General features: G+C 37.0%; 1 protein-coding gene across 1 annotated transcript in view; it reads right to left on the minus strand.

Moving 5' to 3' along the window:
* Window positions 1–19,618, minus strand: part of GALNTL6 (polypeptide N-acetylgalactosaminyltransferase like 6) — a 1,725,164-nt gene that overhangs the window by 1,423,380 nt on the left and 282,166 nt on the right. The gene's annotated exons all lie outside the window — the stretch shown is intronic.

A 19,618-nucleotide genomic window follows, 5' to 3' on the forward strand; every position in this document is an offset into this window, starting at 1 on the left:
TGAATCAGGTATACATATACATATATCTCCATGTTCCCTCCCTCTTGCATCTCCCTCCCTATCCCACCCATCTAGGTGGTCACAAAGCACCGAGCTGATCTTCCTGTGCTATGCAGCTGCTTCCCACTAGCTATTTATTCTACATTTGGTATTGTGTATATGTCCATGCCACTCTCTCACTTCGTCCCAGCTTACCTTTCCCCCTCCCCGTGTCCTCAAGTCCATCCTCTGCATCTGCATCTTTATTCTTGTCCTGCCCCTAGGTTCTTCAGAACCTTTTTTTTTTTTCCCTAGATTCCATATATATGTGTTAGCATATGGTATTTGTTTTTCTCTTTCTGACTTACTTCACTCTGTATGACAGACTCTAGGTCCATCCACCTCACTACAAATAACTCAATTTCGTTTCTTTTTATGGCTGAGTAACATTCCATTGTATATATGTGCCACATCTTCTTTATCCATTCATCTGTCATTGGACACTTAGGTCAGGTTCCACTTCTTATTCTAGTTCTCCTGCTGTTTCCACCACATCTGCAGTTACTTCCTCCACTGAAGTCTTGAACACCTCAAAGTCGTCCATGAGGGTTAGAATCAACTTCTTCCAAATTCTTGTTAATGTTGATATTTTGACTTCTTCCCATGAATCTTCTTATTGGTATCTAGAATAGTGAATCCTTTCCAGAAAGTTTACAGTTGACTTTTCCCAGATCCATCAGAGGAATCACTATCTGTGGAAGCTATAGCCTTACTAAATGCATTTCTTACATAATGAAACTTGAAAATTGAAATTCCTCCTTGATCCATGGGTTGCAGAATGGATGCTGTGTTAGCAGGCATGAAAGCAACATGAATCTCACTGTCCATCTCCATCAGAGCTCTTGAATGACGAGGTGTGTTGTCAATGCGCAGTAATATTTTGAAGGGACTTTTTTTTTTTTTTCTGAGCAGTAGGTCTTAACAGTAGGCTTACAGTAGTCAGTCAACCATGTTGTAAACAGATGTGCTACTATTCAGTCTTTGCCATTCCAGTGATAAAGCACAGGAAAAGTAGATTGAGCATAATTCTTGAGGGTCCTAGGATTTTCAGATGGTAAATGAACATTGGCTTCAACTTGAAGTCACCAGATACATTAGCCCCTAACAAGAGAGTGAGCCTGTCCTCTGAAGCTTTGAAGCTAGGCATTGACTTCTCCTCTTTAGCTATAAGAGTCCTAGATGGCATCTTCTTCCAATAGAAGGCTGTTTTGTCTACACTGAAAATCTGTTGTTCAGTGCAGCCACCTTCATTAATTATCTTAGCTAGATCTTTGGGATAACTTGCTACAGCTTCTGCATCAACACTTACTGTCTCACCTTGCATTTATGTTATGAAGATGGCTTCTTTCCTTAAACCTCATGAACAAACCTCAGCTACCTTCAGACTTTTCTTCTGCAGCTTCCTCACCTCTCTCAGCCTTCAGAGAATTGAAGAGTTGTGGCCCTGCTCTGGATTAGGCTTTGGATTAAGGGAATGTTGTGGCTGGTTTGGTCTTCTACTGAGACCACTAAAATTTTCTTCACAACAGCAATAAGGCTGTTTCACTTTCTTATAATTTGTGTGTTCACTGAAGTAGCACACTTTTTAAAAACTGAAGTATAGTTGATTTACAATGTTGTATTAGTTTCAAGCATACAGCAAAGTGATTCAGTTATATATAATTCTTTTTCATATTATTTTTCATTATGGTTTATTATGGATATTGAATATAGTTCCCTGTGCTATACAATAGGTTTTTGTTGGTTATCTATTTTATATATAGTGGTGTCTATATGTTAATCCTTAACTCCTAATTTATCCCTCCCCCACCCCCTTTCCCCTTTGGTAACCACAAGTTTGTTTTCTATGTCTATGAGTCTGTTTCTGTTTTGTAAATAAGTTCGTTTGTATCATATTTTAGATTCAACTTGTAATTTCCTTCAAGCAATTTTCCTCTGCATTCAGAACTTGGCTAACTGTTTGGTGAAAGAGTCGTGGCTCTCAGCCTATCTTGGCTTTCACATAAGCTTAATCATTTCTAGCTTTTGATTTAAAATGAGATATATGTGACTTTTACTTTCACTTGAACACTTAGAGACCATTGTGGGGTTATTAATTGTCCTAGTTTAGATAGTTTTGTGTACAACATGGAGGCCTGAGGGGAGGGAGAGGGACAGGGGAATGGTCGATTGGTGGGGCAGTCAGAACACACACAACACTGAAGATTAAATTTCTGACCTTATATGGGTGAGCTTTGTGGTGTCCCCAAAACAATTACAAGAGTAACATCAAAGATCACAAATCACAGATCACCAAAATCATATAACAATAATGAAAAAGTCTGAAATATTGCAAGAATTGTTAACACAGAGACACAATGTGAACAAATGCTGTTGGAAAAATGGCGCCAATAGACTTGCTAGACTCAGGGTTGTCACAAACATTCAGTTTGTAAAAAATGAAGTATCCACAAAGCACAATAAAGTGAAGTGCAATAAAAGGAGTATACCTGTATTTTTCTCCTTATATGTCTCTTTTAAGTGATAGTAGCTATGTTACATAGTCTTTTTCTATTATTTACTGGTCGTCTTAGACGTTTCATCATGAGCATTTAACTTATAAAAGCTGACAAGCAGCATATCAGTCCATTTGCTGAGTGACGTATAGAAAATAAAATTATTTCATTATTATCACCCTATGTGTAATTTTGTCCTATTATGAAGTTCTCTTTATTTCCCAAATTAAATATGATAAATTATAAACTAATAATAATTGTACAAAATGTTCGATTTGATTAATGTAAGTCAAGAAGGGATTCTTGCTCACCAATTTTTAAAATATATTTGTAAAATATTTTTAGCTTTTGGAGTTTTAATATACATGTGTAATAGGGAAGAATATATCTGACTCCACATTAGATCTCTTTCTTTTACTTAACCTGTGTATTCTATTGCTTTCGCTACAAGTTAAGATTGTTGCCTCTAGCCTGAAATATACAGGAGAGCCCATTCTCAAGGCCCTGACCTTTAAAGGTATAACATTTTCCTATTCATATAGAGATAAAAAGTTGCAGAACAGAGAATAACATTTGTCTTGTTGGAGGTTTATTGGAACATAAACCTCCAGACCTAACTGGACAGCTGCAAGAACAAAGGATCTGACACCAAGAAGTTTGCAACGGCAAGCTACACACCCCTTCCCTTATAATATAAAAGAAGACTGAATTCTAACTCAGGGAAGATGGTTCTCTGGGAAGCTAGTCCACCATCTTCTCTGTCTGCTGGTTTTCTGAAAAAGTCGCTATTCTTTGCCCCAACAACTCAATTTATTGGCCTGTCATGCAGCAAGCCGTACAAGCTTGAACCCGTTAACACATACAAGGAAATACACTCTTTTTAAGTATACAATTCAAATGCTATTGATAAGTATATAAAGTTGGATAACAGTTACCACACAGCCATGATTACTAAATCCACATACCCCAACCATCTGGAAATGACTAATCTGCTAACAGTTATGACTTTTCTTGAGTTTCATAAATAGAATCATAAAGTATATATTCATCCATGTGTCTTGTTTTTGTCACGAACAAATTTCTTTTGCATTTCACCCATGCTATTTTTTGTAGCAGCATTTTTCTTTGTTTTTTCATTAAAAGAATTCAAATGTATATATTTTCACCACAGTTTTTATCTGTTCACAAGTTGATAGACATTTTCATTTTGGGAGGAATATGAATGGCTTGATATTAAAAAACTGAATGTAAGTATTTGTGTGTTTATGTTTTAATTAATCTTGGGTAAATATCAAAAAGAGGGACTGTTGAGTCATGTGGTGACATTTACCTGTACATTTACCTATGGAATGCACTGTGAAGCTAGTGTCTAAATTGGACACGCCATTTATTTTCATCCCCAGCAGCAACACAGGAGAGTATGTGTTCCTTGCTACAGCCATGATTTTTTATGTGAGCCACTCTAATGGGTGTATGGTGACATTTAATTGTCATTGTAATTTGCATTTACTTTGTAATTTAATTTAGATTGTATTTAATGACTAAGGATGTTGAGCATAGCCATTCATTTACCTACTTAAGTGAAGTGTTTGTTCAGATCTTTTACCTGTTATATTGAGTCATTTGTCTTATATACTGAGTTGGAAGTATACATCATATATTCTGAATATAAGTCCTTTATCAGATACACGTTTTGCTAATACTTTCTCTGAGACTATAGTTTACTTTTCATTTCCTTAACTCTCTTTTGAGGAGCAGTACTCACTAATTTTGATTAGATTTCCTTATCACTGTTTTTCTTTTATAGTTTGTGATTTCATGACCTGAGAAATACTGTAAGAAAGATTTTTCTTCTAAATTTTCTTTGAAAAGTTTTATAGTTTTAGGGCTTACATTTAGGTCTATAATCAGCTCAACCATCTTGAACCATAGGATTAAACCCCTGTGTTTGGTTTAAGAAACACATTCAATGTCTGAATGTGTATTCAAGCAAAACCCAGGACAAATTTGAAAAGTGTGTAGATGAATGTGCCTTAAGCAGAGAAATATGTTTCCTAAATCCAGGGTGTCTTGTATTTTGAGAATTTACTTATGTGACTCCACATGTACTATATTAATAATTTTCCATGGTTGATACATCTAGTTAATAAGATTTTTAAAATTCTACATCGGATAGATTTTCCAATGTGAGAAGATTTACTGATTTCCGAGTATTATAGCTCCATGAAAATTTAGAAACATACCCAAATAAATTTTTGTTATCACTGGTGAAAGCAAAAGTAGTTGAGATACAGCAGTTGAGAGGGAGAGTCAATGTATTAAGATTGTACATCCACAGCAAACAGATTTTGAAGAAAAGATTATACAGAAAGGCACAATGCTTACTCCACACTCTCAGTAAGAATCAGTTTCTTTAATTTCTCAAATGGTAAAAAAAAAATTACGCAGAATCATTAAAAACATACAAACTATAAAACAAAAATCAGATTTCCTCTTCTTCCTCCTTTCCATCAAATTATCATTATATTTATCTCTTGTTTTTCACTCCAAGCTGCTAACAACATACTGTCACTCACAGATTACACATCCTCAGTGAAACCACTTACTTCTAAACCCATCAATCTGGTTAGTCATTTTACAGCAGGATGAAAGCCAGACTGGAAAACCAATGGCTGTTTTTTTCAATTAATCTCACACTGGAAATTAAAACAGTTTCCCACTCTGTTGATCTGGAAATTGTATTTCTTTTGTTCCCATTTTGACCTCAACAGATATTTTAACAATATTTTAGCAGATTTTTTTTGAAACACAAAATAGTAATACGTACTGGGAACAGGCTTATGAACAGAACTTGGTCCCTACAATTCAGGAAGTGATAATTTAGTAAGAGAGTGAGAAATGTAAACACAACATGATAAGAGGGTTAGTAAATGCTTGCAGGGATGAAGTGATGGTTGACGAGAGGCTGCCCTAGACCCCTCTCTGTGCTGCATGGATTGGAGAAGCCTCAAGAGGTGAAAATCAGCAAATGTGGAAAATAATGAACATGGAAACTAAAGTACACTTTGAAGCGGAGATTTATTCCCAGATATTTGATTTGGACAAATGAGTAGATGATAATGACATGAACATTAAAAATTGCTAATGCAAATGAACTTTTTCACAAAGCAGAAACAGAGTCACAGATGTAGAAAACAAACTTAGTTACCTAAGGGGATGGAGGAAGGAGGGATAAATTGGGAGATTGGGTTTGACACATACACATTACTATATGTAAAATAGATAACTAATAAGAACCTACTGTATGGCACAGGGAACTCTACTCAATACTCTGTAAAGACCTATATGGGAAAATAATCTAAAAAAGAACGGATGTATGTATATGTATAACTGTTTCACTTTGCTGTACACCTGAAACTAACACAACATTGTAAATCAACTATAGTCCAATAAAATTAATTTTAAAAATTGCTAAAGCAGAAGCGGATACACCTAAATGTTAATTGTATAATAAATTATTATAGTATTAAAAGCCAGAACATTTAATTTTTAAGAATGTAATATGTTTCATCAAAGTTTGGAATGCTTTTACATCCTTAGATTTTAAATTATTTTTATACAACTATCTCATTTTTTTATTTTTAACCTTTCTAATTCATAACTTAACTATTCTAGAGATTTAAGTGGTAATCCAACATCATTTTAACTCATAAAATGTTACATTTTGCAAGATTTTTAATTTAATATGAATTTGTTTTGAATTTTTATAATGACCACCACCTCTATTAATTAAAGAATAATTACAAAAGTAAATACACAGGGATATTTTAGAGGGAATGATTTCATGTGTCATTGCATTAGTGAATATTATTTTTTAATTAGTAGGATTCCATTTCTTTGGCTACCTTTCTGTGGCAGCAACTCAAAGTATACACAGATAATTAGTGCCTTATGGTTGAAGGAAAGGCCACATTGGCCCTGAAACAATGCAGTCCAGTTTGGGGGAAATACCATTAAGTCTTCTTCATGTGAAAAGAATCCTGCATTGCTATTTTCTACTGAAGAGTGCCTTGCTTGGGAGACAGATGAAAAACTCATCCTCAAAAAGGACATGATCTTAAAGATACACATTGGAAAAGACAAGACCTAAAATAAACAAAATCATATTAATCCTAGTGAAAATTACTATTCATAGTACTAATAAGATGCAAGTTGTATGGAAGAAATATAAATAACAGGGTGGGGTGAGCGTACGGTACACTGAATATAAGCAGCTCAAACATAACAGGTGCAGAATAAAGATTTTCTGAAAGTTCGTAATGGACATGAATATATAAATTATTCGCAAGGAGTTCCTGCACCAGGTGCCAAAGAGTTTAAAAGTGATCGATAGTGAATTAACAGTGTTTAAAACTAATCTGCTCCTCACCTAGACTGTTGACCTACAAATCCAAGCCTTGCAATTCATCAGGAAAGACATTTGCATAAAAAGGCCTAATTATAGAATACAGAGAATTCACTTTTTTAATAGGACAGACTACATTCTAAATACACTAGATGGAACTAGGTCTGTAGATTTGGTAAGTTAAATGCTTCAACTGTTGCTTTACTTAAAATTAAATTTTAACATGTCACATTTATTGAACATATTATGAGGGACTATTCTTAATCCCTGTCTGAATTCTCGTGTCCAATGCTGTATTAAAAATTAAGAGCAGTTTATTATAAATAATACAATTGGAAAAGTGATCACAACGGTGTGTGCATCAGATTCTTAACTTCTCTAAGTAAATATCGCAAATTTGTAGCTTTAGAAACTATATTTCCACATGTTTTCTCATTTTGGATTTAATTACCAAATGCATCAAAGGATGATCTAGGGTGCTTCTGAGGCCAAAACATTTAGAAGATGGAAGTCAGTCAAAACTTCAAAGAGATGTCTTGGGCTTGTTTGTACACACTGATGTTATTACTTGTTAAGCAACATGTATCCTTAGGTCATTCAAATCTATTTTAAGATACCTCCAAAGAGAGGATGTACTTTTCATAGTAGCTTCACCCCAAATATCAGCACATTTCACGTTCTCTAAGTATCCGCCCACATTTCAACGTTTTCCTTTGTTCAGTGAAAAGGAACTTGACCTGAAGCGGTCAGCATCACCAGGCTGTGTATGCACCGCAGTTCCAACTACTGGGACCTGTCAGAAGTCTAGCCCAGTGGGAGCGGGTACTAGTAAAAGGATAATCACAGAGCCCCCTCGGTCAGACAGCACCCGGGCCCCCACTCCTCTGCTCCGGCTGTGGTCAGGGGGCTCATTCAAGAGCTGCCGGGGCATTCTCACTTGAAGTCTTCATGAGAAAAGCGTTTTCCATTCTGTTTCCCAGAACGTGCTTCATTCACCTCCTCCCTCTGCCAAGATCCCTTCTTGACACCACCCCCGGCCCCTGCTCCCATGACTAGGCCTTGGAGAGTCAGGACTTGTTTTCTCTGCAAAGTACGTTATTCCTTTATTTCTTTTTCTTTCTTTTTTTTTTTTTTTTTTGGTGGTACGCGGGCCTCTCACTGCTGTGGCCTCTCCCGTTGTGGAGCACAGGCTCTGGCTGCGCAGGCTCAGCGGCCACGACTCACGGGCCCAGCCGCTCCGCGGCACGTGGGATCTTCCCGGATCGGGGCTCGAACACATGTCCCGTGCATCGGCAGGCGGACTCTCAACCACTGCGCCACCAGGGAAGCCCCATTCCTTTATTTCTTATCTCCATAGCCCAACTCCGGCCCATATCTCAGCTTTCAGAGAGTGGATGCCCACGTTTTACTCTGTGTGTGATATTTTCATTTTCAACTGAAGCAACTTGCTTCACTCAGTCATTGTTGCTACTTAAACCGGGAAATAGCGAAAGAGCAGGGGGTGAGGGCAATACACACATAATCCACAGAAGTAATTAACTGTATAACCATAAGTATTAAATTGGAGAGGTCCTTGGCAAAGAGTGGAATCAAATCTCTACAGCGTGCCATGGTGAGTACCTTTTAAAATTTTATTTAATTTTTTTTTTCATTGGAGTATAATTGCTTTACAATGGTGTGTTAATTTCTGCCGTACAACGAAGTGAATCAGCTCTATGTATACATATACTCCTCCCTCCTGGGCCTCCCTCCCACCCCACCCCATCCTGCCCCTCTAGGTCGTCACAGAGCACCGAGCTGAGCTCCCTGTGCTACACTGCAGGTTCCCACTAGATCTATTTTACACATGGTCGTGTACATATGTCAATCCTCATCTCCCAATTCACCCCATCCCCCTTTACCCCGCTGTGTCCACCCATCCATCCTCTACATCTGCGTCTCTATTCCTGCCCTGCAAATAGGTTCATCGGTGCCATTTTTCTAGACTCCACATATATATGTTAATATACAATATTTGGTTTTCTCTTTCTGGCTTACTTCACTCTGCATAAGAGACTATAGGTCCATCCACATCTATAAAAATGACCCAACTTCATTCCTTTTTATGGCTGAGTAATATTCCATTGTATATCTGTGCCACATCTTCTTTATGCATTCATCTGTCGATGGACACTTAGGTTGCTTCCATGTCCTGGCTATTGTAAATAGTGTTGCAATGAACATTGTGGTACATGACTTTGAATTACGGTTTTCTCAGGGTTTATGCCCAGGAGTGGGATTGCTGGATCATCTGGTAGCTCTATTTTTAGTTTTTTAAGGAACCTCCATACTGTTCTCCATAGTGGCTGTATCAATTTACATTCCCACCAACAGTGCAAGAGGGTTCCCTTTTCTCCACACCTTCTCCAGCCTTTATTGTTTGTAGAATCTTGATATTTACTCTTCTTCAATGGAATCCCCAGTTCTCTTTGTACCCGTGATATATTCTGAGCAGTTGCAAAGGCTCCAAGTGGCTCATTCCACCCTCCTTCTAGTGCCCTAGAAGCATTGCATGCATACTCCTGCATGCTGATTTCTAAGACCAAAGCTGCTTTATCTCTGATGCTATCTTTGGTTCTTATCAAAGTCAAGTTTCCTCTTGTGAAAAGGGAGGTACATGTTGCAAGAGGAACAGGTGTTATCTTGAATCTCAAAGCAGAAACATAGTGTATAAAGCAGGCTAAAGGCAATGCAGAATCACAAGTGTAGGTTTGGGGTAATGTGCTGACAGATATGCTGTTACACAAGTCCTTGAAATTTTGCATCCTCATAACTGGTGTCTGGAGTTCAGTGAGAGGAGGGGTTGCAATCACAGCTGAAACAGCTGACGACTTGTCTATCTCAGCACCCAGCATCACTCTGGGATTCTGAATCCACTGACAGACATCAGTGTGCATAAAGCCATAAGAAAGTCCTTATACAATCATATGCCCTTTTCTCTTGAAGTGTACTCTTTTGTTTTCATTGATTAAACCTCTTCCCTTCTGGGAAATAAATTCAGAATTATTATCCTCATCCTCAGGTATTGTTAGAGAAAAACCATCCACAAACCTTTGTGTAAAAGAGAAGTAAACTACCAATGCTTGTCTCCAATTAAGTTCATACAGTAGTCCAGCATATAAAACATATAACGGCAAATCAATTTTGTTTGAAACAAAGGTGAAAAGCTGTGAATCATGCTACCCAAACGCCTACACTCTCACTCCCTACCCCCATCATGGTTCATCAGTGAACCCCATCAAACATGCATTTAAAACCCCATGTAGTAACAACCTCATTTCTCAGATGTCGTTCCCAATAAGTAAAATAGTTGACAGACCTCTTAAAAATCCTGAAATGGAAACTCAGCCCTTAAGTGCTCGTTCAGAGTCTTTGTACAAAACTATGAAACAGTTTGCATTTTAAGTTGTTCAGTCTATGAAAAAAATAAAAAAATAAAAAGGAAATTATTTAAGAGGGAAAATGAAAAGAGTTGGAGAAATCATTATTCCTGTTTTTTATTCTTGTATTTTGCTATTTATCACTTTTTCGAAGTCAAGCACTGCAAAGTTAAAGGCTATTAATCATTGGGTTCAGTGTGCCTCTTTGTCTGAGGATAATTTCCCATTTCAGAGAGTCTGTCTTCACTGTCTGCTTTTCTACAGCATCTTCTGACAGGAACTTGATCTTGGGACCATCACTGAACCTGACAAAACTGAGATGTGAGGTGCCCAACATTTTCCTGAAGGCAGCTGGGCACAGATGTTTGCAAAGGGATTTTACTCGAAGATTTCTATCCCATTGGCACGAAAACATTGCTGATAAATGCCATATTTATTTCTCCAGACTTAGAAGCTGGGTATCTACACGCTTTTGAATTAAAGCTCATAAATGATTCTCGTTGTATTCTCTGATTCCTCTAGTATCCTTCAATGATCCATTGGTTGTATTAGAATGCAAAGACTCATTTCCAAATTAATTCAAGAGCCAAAGAAAAATTCTATTCCTTCCAAAGGTCAAACATTCTGATGGAGAGGAGTTAGTAGAAGACTTTGAAAAATGTTTTCTAAGGTGTAAGAGCAACTCAGACTTTACCGAGTCAAATTTTAGCATAGAAAAAACACAATTAACAGTTTTGTTGAAAGAGATGCAAAACTCTATAGAACAAAATGAAATAAAGGAATGAGAAAATTTTAACATTAACATTAAAAATCTAAATAAACCTGTTTAAAAATCTAACTTCTTCTGTTATGACTTAAGTATTTCATGAGCTGTTAATCTACTTCGCTGTGCATGGCGAAAATGCACAAAGAAATATGCACTTTATATTTTGGTAAACTTGACTCTGTCACAGTCTCATTTTTATGACTCTGGAGAATAGTCATCTTTGGGGAATCCTTAAAATTAAAAAAGAAATCTCTGAAGTTACTTTAGATTAATTGCTTTGCAAGTTTCAAATACAGATGCTTTGATCATAAGCTTAAATAAATGCAAAATAAGAAAGAATATTAAGTTGCTTTATCAATCCCTAAGGCTTTCTATCTAGAGCTTACTGACTTGGAAGAGCAGAAATACGAGAACAGAAACTTAGATAAAAACAGGTCTATAAACTAGACCAACATTTAACAACAAAATGCTGGGGATATTGTTAAGTGAAAAAAAACACATCTAGTCCTCAAAACACCACCTGTCTTCTAAGCCTTGAATGCCTAGAATGTAGACACTTAAAACACATAAAACAGTTACTCTTGATCTGCAATGCTGGCTTACATGCTGGGGATTTATGTGACTTGTTCAAGGTCACACTTACCTCCTTCTATGTGTTGTCAGTCCTACAAATAGTTTATTGACACTTATAGATAAAAGTGGGCAATTTTGAAATGTTTTTTATACCACACTGCCGTTTTCATAGAAGATGTAAAGCGATAGTACCAATGAAATAACTACTTCCACCTTTGTGCATTTTGTGAATCCCGGGTGGTGTTTTGATTTCACAACTACAGTAGGTGCGGGATGGGATGGGGTCAGGCAAATGAGGACCAGTGGGTAGTTAGCTCGACCTGGTCTTGTCCTGTGGAGCCTCAATACAGTCCTGGATACTGTACAACTGTCGACAGATCTTCTAGAAATGTGTGCAGGGATACTTTCTTTTTTAATCACTAATTACCTGAGACTGACTCTAACTGTCCTGCATGTAAAGGAAGTGTCTAAGAACCAATACAGGGTGTTGATTAGGAGCAGTTCTTGGATTACCCGGGTTTGAATTCTGGGCCTGTTGCTAGCTGTCTGACCCTAGATGAGTTACTTCATCCTCCTGTGCTTTGGTTTTTCTCCTTGTGAAACAGGGATGGTCACACCAGAAGGCTGTGAGGAGTAAACACAAAGAACCTGCAACAGGGCTTGACGGACAACAACGACTCTACGTCTTAGCTGTTTCCAATATTTCTAATAGAGATAGGTAATCAGGGGAAGTTTATACTTTTTGTTCAAACTCTATTAAACCTTATGTAGCCTTTCACAAAAATGCATACAATGGTAAAATGGCAGCTTTTCTTATTTAAATCGCCAACAGTACACAACCACATCATTGTTTTTGATTTAGGTATACCTGGCATCCCCTGGTGGATGCAGGAAACAGCTTCCCCCCACCCCCAGATTTATGAACATCTGGCCTAATGACACACAGGTACCCCTGGATGCGTAATAAGTTTATTACTCATATGGTAAACAGGAAGTGGATTTCCTCAAGGAGGAGGGCTCAGGTTGTGTCTGGAGAGAAACAGGAACAGGAGGAGATGGGTGGCTTGGAGTATGTGTTATGGTCACTGGGTGGAGTGGATGGGCTGCTCTATTGTGATGAATTTCCACCTGTGACCTGAGACAGGAGGTGTGGCGGTGCCGGGCATTACTCAGTTATGGAGGAAGGGGTGGGTAGTAACCTGAAAACTGTCATCTTGCTAACATCAAAAATGGAATCTTTTTATTACAGTATCTTCCTGTATCTGCATCATTCATAGTGATTCCAGGTTGAATTATAAGAATCTCACTACTTTGCTATGACTCCTAATTAACTATTATGTCTCATAAGTTTACACTGAACACTATCATTTATTATTATCTTAATATCTCCCTTATATTGATGGCATTGTCTTGGTTTGTGTTCCTTATATAAGTAGGCTATAGAATCTGTGAATTTCATTTTAATATAGGAAATAATGTTATAAAACTTTCGTTCTTAAAAAAATGTCATTGAGTCTTACAGGTTTAAGAATTTCTATATTAAAGTGTGGACTTTTCTGAGATTTAGAAAAATGCATAAGAAGTGGTAGGGAAAAGTTAAGGGGAAATTCATACAAAAACATTTTTTCCAAGTGCTATGACATGTAATATTATTCCCCAAGTGAATTTATTATCCTAACTTTTTATGCATATCTTTACTAACCTACATACAGATGGTTTTTGGAGCAAGACGCTTTGTCCCAAATGTTTCAAGGAAAGACCTGGATTGAACAATCTATGCCGCAAATTTTAAAAAAGAAAAAAGAAAACTCAGTGTATGCCAGGGGGCTTCCATAAGCCCAGCTGGTGATCCATGAGTTTGGAGGCCTTAGGCTGGATTAACTGCCTTAAATTTTTAATTAATTGCTTTAAGGTATTGATTTATAAACACTGAGAACTGCCGTGTAGCAACCAAGAAGTTATTTCACAAATAACTACAGAAAATACACACTTGGAATCAACAAATGGCAAAATACAGGTGAGGGAAAAAGCATTGATAAAGGTACTCTGTTTACTGCGGAATTTAGAGTGATAGAATTAGATGGTCTCCACAGAGAAAGAAAAAACCTGTATAGTGAAGGTCTAAGAAACGAAACTTCTGAGGCTCTATGGTCATCCTCAATCAGCAAGTACACTTCATTGTTTGGGTGGTGGGCAAACATGACATTTGATGTCATTGATGCAGCTTGAAATTGTGTGCTTACTGGGGGTGGGTTCTAATAAAGTCTTTATCATGCACAGAACGCTATTCACACGTGGTTTCACATGGTGATGCTTAAGAGGCTAAAGAGAGGTAGGGCTGTTTTCCCCTGACCCCATTGTACATATTTCTGTTCAACTTCATCTCCCCAGGAGAGAAAGACTATTTAGCCATGAATGTGACCAAGGCCAGGGCACTCCTCATCTGCTGGTGTACGTAAAGTGCAGGGCGGTGGGGCTCTGTAGGCTGGCATTCAGTTACGTCATTTTTTGAGAATCATGTGATTGTTCATTAAAAGAGCTGGGTGGTGTTTCATGGCCTCTCATTATAATACATAAATATGACACTTGTTTCTTGAAAACATCCCTCCCATCCCGACTGCTAATTTCTATTCTTCTTCAAGACTCAGGTGATTCCCAAAGTGGAGAAGGTTCCATATAGCAACATAAGATAGTGCTGGTAAAGGTCATGGACGTAAATGCAATCCAAAAATTTTACTTCTGTCTCCTACTTTTTTTTTTTTTAGACCCAACTCCTGCAGTCTCTCAACTTTCTAATTATTCCATGGTTTATTCATCTACCTCCAAATAGCTCTTAACTACCAATATCCTTTGAAAGTTTTACAAAGCATATGGAGAAAGGAGAGTGTAGGGTTTAGGTTTAAAATAGCATCTTACATAAGTCCCCGATGAAGCTTCTTCCAAATTACTTTACAAGTTACCCTGGAGCAGGGAGACACAGTAGGAAAAAAAAGAAAGAAAAAAGAAAAAAATCACAAATAGCAGAAAATTCTAGGTCTAATCTTCAACTTTAGCCACAATTTATATAGAAAGTCTAAGAATTAATGGAAATGTGTTGTGAAACAGGAAAGTAGGCTCATAATTTGATGGTGATGATTACTAGTCGTTGTAATGGTAGTAGTTCTGCTATTAGAAATGTCAGAAAAGAATTATTAGAAGCCTGGAAAGGGAGATCAAAAGATATTTAACCTATCTTAGACTGTCCTTCCTTATCTTAGAGATATATGCTCTGCCACAGAAAACTGGGTAGCCAGGTCTATACTGCACAGCAAGTGCCTTCAACGGAAGACTTCTTCCTAAAATCATTTACTCTGGGGAAAGCGACAAGCAGCTCTAATACGCAGGACGTGGCCTGGCACCATCGGCCAGGCTGTGGGGTTGCAGGGACCTGGTGTGGCCATTACTGTTAGGACATACATTTTACTACTGAACACCAATTACTTCACCCAGCACCAACAGCAGACAAAGCCACTCTGCGAGTCTGATGGGCAAAGACAGAAATAGCACAACTCTGTATTCATATCAAAGCCTGATATGTGTATTCATATCACATGCTGCAACCATGAAGAATGATCAAATATCTCCATTTATTGGCTGATACGATTGCTGCTTCTCTACCAGTTACAGATTTAGCACTGCTCCCTTCTTTCTTCCTTCTAGGTGTAATACAGGCACCTAATAATAGAGAATCACCCCCACTTCATACAATCCACGACTCCCACTTCCCTGGACTCTTCTCCAATCACCTACCCCAAGTCAAATTCTGTATTAGTTCCTTTCTTGTAGTTCCTGTGGAAATAAGCAAGGGGCAACCAAATGCGAACAGGCAGAGGCTATTTATTCAGAGCTGACTGTAGCAAGGGAGTCAGCCACCAACACTTGCGTGTTGGCAGGGCGTCAAAGGCAGGCAGAGGAGTGGCAAAACTTTATATAGTGGAAGAAAAATGTAAGGCTTCAAACGTGCCCTGATGGGGACTGACTGACCTCGGAAGCTGTGGGCCGGCTAACTAAAGCGGGGCATCCTATGTGGCTGGTTAGGGGTACATATCTGGCTTTCTCTAGTTGGAAGCGGGGACAGAAATTCGGAAAGCTGTCACTTATTAACGAGTCCTGGCCATTTGGGGTCGCTCGTTATGGGGGTGGTGGTTCCTAAACTGGCCTCCACACACAGAGGGCAAGGAGAGACCAAAGAGAGAGGCAGACGCTCCAGATCGGTGGGTGGCAGATGTGGAACAGAGACACTCAAAACAGGTTGAGACTCCTGCTACCTGGATAAGAAAATGCTGGCTCTCACATTGTTGGGTCTACGTCACATGCTCAAGTTCACCCTTAACTACCTTAACCACCTCTTCCATATACAGGTCTTTCATCCTTACATGACAGAAATGAGCAATTTGCACTATTTTTATTCCACATTTCCATGTTAACATAAAATGTAAAGCAACAGTCTCAAGGAAGAAACACTCCCACCGTGCGGCATCTCACAAATTCTTGGTGGTGTGTTGGTTTTACAAAGACGGGAAGTGAGGGGAGGGCTAGTGAATGCAGACACAGTTCCACACGTGGTACATTTGCCCTGAATGCGACGAGCCAGTAAACCCAAATTTGTTTGACTAGAAGTACATTCCTGGTGGCCTTTGGCTGGAGGTCACTGACAGAAGTGGAGGTTCACTGAGATCCACTCAAGACCCTTGCTGACTGTTAGCCTCGAGTCACTAAGAGTGGGCACCTCTGGGGCCCCTTGAGTCTTTGGCTAAGTTCCAGAGACAGGAGGGTTCATATCTTGACACTCTGATGATTCTTCCAGGTCCTCTCAAGGAAAGGCTGTGCCTCCCCCCAGGCTGAACACCTGCTCCCTTTAGGATTTCTCACTAACACATTAACTTGCATGCAGATTTGTGTAACTGACAACATTTTACCAGTAACAATTTAGACCAGCAGTGGCTACTTTGGTAACATTTCCGTATGAATTTTTTTTTTTTTTTCCACTTGAGTGATAGGTAGGGGACCACCCAGAGAAGGACTTCTCACCTGTTGAAAGGAAGAGATCATGGATTTAACATAGGAGACACCCTCTTCTTTGTCTCCATAGTTCAGGAATTAATAATGTTGGCTTTTAAATCACACAACTTGTTAATGGTCATTAAAACAACTGTAATGCACCTCATTTGTGGATGTGTGTCCATGTTGATTTTCTTGGCTCTAAAGGTTATTCTCCCCTCAGCTTGCAGAGGGAAAATAGTTGGCCTTTTACAGGTAAAAAGTCATTTGTTTGAAGCTGACCTTCTCTCACTTTGTTTCCTTTTTTATTTCTCTCTTCCTCGTTTCCCCTCTCTTAGTAACCTTCAAAGATTTATTAATCAGGAAAAAACATAAATAAAATTTATGTCACTATGTGAGGACTCTTAGGGATATTTAAGTACAGATAAGATTCATAACACCTAAATAAAAGAAAGGAAATACATTCAAGGCTTTGTGTTTTGTTGTTGATAGTGAAACTATTATATACATAATAGTATTTGTTACTATAGCTACAAGATAAAGAGGAAGAGCCTTGGTAACAAGAAAAAAGTAAAACAAAAGAATATAATGTTCTCTTTAATATTTGACTAAATTATTAAATTAAAATTATGTTTAGTGACCAGTGTTTTATATCAGTTTCTTACTTAGAAATCATCCAAGCATGCAAAAATTATTCAGTAATTGAATATTTTGTCTAAGGTTTGGTTAGTTCGATCTGGAAATTACAATTTTAATAACACATTATATTCCTATGGTAACGTAAGAATTTACAATTTACAATGGTCTTGCACAAACCAAAACATTGTGATGACATTACTTTTATATGCTAAGCTAAATTTTAAAGGCATGACTTAGGGTCATGTGCAAAAATACTGTAAATTGTAAATTCTTACAATGCTGCTAATAATAGGAATATAATGTGGTAGCTAAAATTAGAACTTTCAGATTTTTAGTTTTAAAATTTAGACAAAATATTTAGTTAAATAATAAATAATTTTGCATGCCTAGGCGACTTTTAAGTAAGAAACTGACATAAAACACGGGTTACTAAACATAATCTTAATTTATTAATTTAATTGTATTACTTATAATAGGTTAAAACATGCAAATTACTTTGTATATCATATATGTACATTTACATAAAATATATAATTTATATACATTTATTTTGTTACCTCCATTTCTTAAAATAGTATGAAATAAATAGCATGGTGAAGAAAAAAACTAAACTGTACTTCAGATTTCTCTTATGTCTGGAGAGGAAATACATTGGTTATTTGGTTAAAAATGGTAATTTTTATAAATGGTTGATTACACTAGGTACCATACTTATGAGAAATATAGGTATGTATATATACACATGTATACATATATACACACAGAAAATGGAGGTAACTTAATAGTTTGTTTCTTACGAAAATCATCGCTACTTTCCAAGACGGTAAATTTTGATCATTTTTCTGAAAACTGAGTTGTAATAAGAGAGCAAAGAACAAAATTACAGAAAATCAGCCTAGGAATTGTATATGTCTGTCCAACCATTCTCCAGCAGCATAGCCAAGAAATACAGTTGTCTAAAATGAAATCAGCTAATCCATGGGATCAAATCCAGATCCTTTTCAAGTGGTGAATGCATAGATCTCCCCTGATTCCAGTATGATTTAATAGCAAAGAAATAGTTGCTCTAAGAAATAAAAATTCTGAATAGTTAGAAAATGAACCATCATCCTGAAGATCCAGATGTAAAACATACAGAGAGAAAGTATTCATCATAGGAACCATAAGGAAATTTTAGAAAACTCTATGACACACTCAACAGTAAGTGAGGAGACCTGGATTCTATAGATGGGTGAAGTGGAAATAAATAACTGATATAAAATTATCATATGATTACATGAATAATGACTATAATATGGAAGAACGAGAAGAAAATTGCAAAGAAAAACCCTGAAATTAAAATCAGGTTGAGATTAAAATTTGTTTTTATTTTTTATTTTCTTGTTTGTGTAAACAATGTCCAAGCTGGTAAGAGTGTGGTGAGTCAAATACTTGCATACACTGGTGGTAGATGAGTCTACGGATACTATCTTCCAGGAAAGGAATTTGGCAATATTATCAAACATAAAATATATGCATTTTAACCATAGCAATTAGTAAGGAAAGTAAGGATAATAATTATAGATATGTTCGTACTCAGAACTCTGGAGGTACATGATGGGTTTCTGAATATTTTTTTTAAATGCTACAGTAAAAATTTTTTAAATAAAAATGTGGTGAAAAGCATCACAAATTTAACAAGATAATATTAATGTACTTCAGTCGTGAAAGGTGGAAAAGTATGAATATATTTAAGCTGAAGAGGGGGGATTTACTTTTCAGTATTTTTCAATTATACTCTTGCATTTACTCTTCAGTATGTTTAAAATTTCTGCAATAAGATAATGTTTATTTTATCTTATTAAACATAGGTCATTTTATTGAAAATATACCTTTTTCTTACATTTTTATTTGCAAAATAATTAGAAAGTATGCCATATTCCTTGGCCCTATATCAGACAGATAAATGAAATAGAATTCAGAGGATGTACATTGTCTAATACCACTAGAATTTTGGCAGGTTGTTGTTTGGTTAGAGGTTTTTTACGGCAAACAAGGCGTAGGAACTCTCAGTAGCAAAATAATGAGTCATGGGCATGAAATGTACAGCATGGGGAATGTAGTCAATTATATTGCAATATCCTTGTATGTGACAGATGGTGACTAATTATCATTATCCTTTTGTAATGTATAGAAATATCAAATCCCTATGTTGTACAGCTGGAATTAACATAGTGTTGTAGGTCAATTATGCTTCAATTAA

Source organism: Kogia breviceps, chromosome 8, assembly GCF_026419965.1.
Source record: "Kogia breviceps isolate mKogBre1 chromosome 8, mKogBre1 haplotype 1, whole genome shotgun sequence".
Lineage (NCBI taxonomy): Eukaryota > Metazoa > Chordata > Mammalia > Artiodactyla > Physeteridae > Kogia > Kogia breviceps.